The 2,712-nt window shown below is 41.4% G+C and overlaps 1 non-coding gene across 1 annotated transcript; it reads left to right on the top strand.

The window, feature by feature from the left end:
- The first annotated feature begins 801 nt into the window (after positions 1-801).
- LOC125486017 lies at positions 802-1,000 on the top strand. The gene has a single exon (XR_007264710.1). It is a non-coding gene; the product is annotated as a U2 spliceosomal RNA (small nuclear RNA).
- Positions 1,001-2,712: the final 1,712 nt, after the last annotated feature.

The raw sequence follows: 2,712 nt of genomic DNA, 5'->3' as shown, positions 1-2,712 counted from the left end.
CTCGGTTCGCAACAAACAACTGCACCTCCCAGTCGCGAACCATTTCAACTCCCCCTCCCATTCCTCAGACGACATGTCCATCCTGGGCCTCCTGCAGTGCCACAACGATGCCACCCGAAGGTTGCAGGAACAGCAACTCATATTCCGCTTGGGAACCCTGCAGCCCAATGGTATCAATGTGGATTTCACAAGTTTCAAAATCTCCCCTCCCCCCACCGCATCCCAAAACCAGTCCAACTCGTCCCTGCCTCCCTAACCTGTTCTTCCTCCCACCTATCCCCTCCTCCCACCTCAAGCCGCACCTCCATCTCCTACCGACCAACCTCATCCCGCCCCCTTGACCTGTCCGTCCTCCCTGGACTGACCTATCCCCTTCCTAACTCCCTACCTACACTCACCTTTACTGGCTCCATCCCCGCCTCTTCGACCTGTTTGTTTCCTCTCCTCTATCCCTCTTCTATCTGCCTCCCACTCTCTCCCTATTTATTTCAAAACCCCCTTCCCCTCCCCCTTTTCTGATGAAGGGTCTCGGCCCGAAACGTCAGCCTCTCTGCTCCTATGATGCTGCTTGGCCTGCTGTGTTCATCCAGCCCTGCACCTTGTTGTCTCGGATTCTCCAGCATCTGCAGTTCCTACTATCTCTGAGCCAAAGTACCTTATTGGCTGTAAAGTACACTTAAAGATCCTGTGGTTGTGTAAGGAACAGTATAAATTTGAGATAACAAAGTGTAGAGCTGGATGAACAGAGCAGGCCAAGCAGCATCAGAGGAGCAGGAAGGCTGACGTTTTGGGCCTAGACCCTTCGCTGCTCAGACCAAGTGTAGTTTCTGTTCTATTCTGCTAGTTTCTGTTCTTATCAGCTTTAATATCTGATATGTCTTTTACTTAAGGACCCTATATTAAACTGATTTTTGGAGCAGGGAGTTGGCATCGGAGCTTGCTCCATCCACTCTATGCATTATCCTGGTATTGCACTGTTCCCAGGAATGGAAGAGAAAAAAAAATCCTTGTTATCTCAGATTCTCCAGCATCTGCAGTTCCTACTACCTCTGAACCAGTATAAATTTAAGCCTTTCTTTTCACACTTTTTAAAAATGGTGAAATGCTGAGTCATTTGAGACTTCCGTGTAATGAAGGGAAAAAGAAAATTAAACAATTTGATATTTTAAAAGAAAGTTCAGGTGTAACTTCTTGACTTGCAGCCAGTAGCTACTTCTACAATCTAAAAATGAGCTGGAGATGTACTTGATAGCTGCGTGGTTTTGAGCCATACATGTTTACCTACTGAATTTGGATTTGAGCAGCAATTGTGGAAAGAAGGGGATGTCAAGTGATAACTCTTGATTTCCCATTTTGATCTAGTCAGATGAATTTATTTTGGAGTCATTGTTGATCACTTCTGTAAATGGACTATCACATAAGCATAGCATATAAGATGTCTATCAGGTCTTTTGGCAGGAAACTGCTTACATTCATCAGGGAATCTGAGTTCAGCTGCCATAGCCTAATCCTTTTTAGTAGGGCCTTTACAAAGAGCTTGTATGTAATCACTTTTGATTATTTTTTGCAATTATTGCAATTACCTGTACATTCTCTCCTCACCTCCTTTACCTTGATGGAACTTTGCAAAGTCCCAGAGTTAAACTGCTTCTTGCCGATTATTTGAGACTATGTTCTCGTTCTGTGGGGAAAATTTGGTCGGTGATATGGCTCCTTTCACAAATTTCTTTCTGGGAAAGTAAAATCACTGAGCTATGTTTGTAATTATGGTGTAAACTTTTTCCAGACCATTTTAGCTTCTAGGCAAAGCATGTTAATGTTATATGCCAAGATTCTGTAGAAATTTTTGTTGTATAGATAGTTGATTATTTCCAATGATTGTATTCTTGAAATATAATCCCGAAAGAAATATTTCTTCTGGTAGGGGAAGATTTAGTGTAAAAAGTTGGATTTCTGTTCAGCATGTTGGGACACTGCTGAATGTTTGACAGAGTTTTGTTGGATGAAACAAATGTGCAAATAGCATTGAACTTTTTTTTTACAAAATCTCAAAGAATTGGAAAGCTAATTTTCTTGGTTCTGCAATATTCTTGTAATTCATGTAATTCTTTAGTCTTTACCTGTCAAGATAACAGGCAAATTATATTTGTCAATAGTATCCACGGTTTTGCATTGTCAGTGCATGTTGAAAGTAAATGTCTAGCATGTTCACTGGTCCTCCTATAATAGTTGAAGCAATTATTCCCATTGTATACTGTTTTATAATACTTGGCAAATAAAAGCAGTTACTATCTATCACCCTTGTGTATCCATCTTGGTGCACAAGTCCATTTTAGTTCCTGTTACAGTTTTAAAATTCAAATCTTTTGCCATCACCAGGACAATGCAGTAAAATGATAAACATATGTTTTGTTATGTGGGGAGAGATAGTAGGAACTGCCGATGCTGGAGAATCTGAGATAACAAGGTGTAGAGTTGGATGAACACAGGCCAAGCAGCATCAGAGGAGCAGGAAAGCTGAAGTTTCAGGTCTGGATCCTTCTTCAGGAAAAAAAAATTCCTTTTTCTGAAGAAGGGTCCAGACCCGAAACATCAACTTTCCTGCTCCTCTGATGCTGCTTGGCCTGTTTTGTTATGTCTTTTGTTATCCTGCTACAACTACCAATACTTTTACAACTTTGAGAGGAAGAAGTTGCACAACATTACAAAAAT

This window comes from Rhincodon typus, chromosome 24 (assembly GCF_021869965.1).
Source record: "Rhincodon typus isolate 14 chromosome 24, sRhiTyp1.1, whole genome shotgun sequence".
NCBI classification, from domain to species: domain Eukaryota; kingdom Metazoa; phylum Chordata; class Chondrichthyes; order Orectolobiformes; family Rhincodontidae; genus Rhincodon; species Rhincodon typus.
Note: the sequence above shows the minus strand (reverse complement) of the source record. Positions and strands in the feature narration are given on the sequence as shown.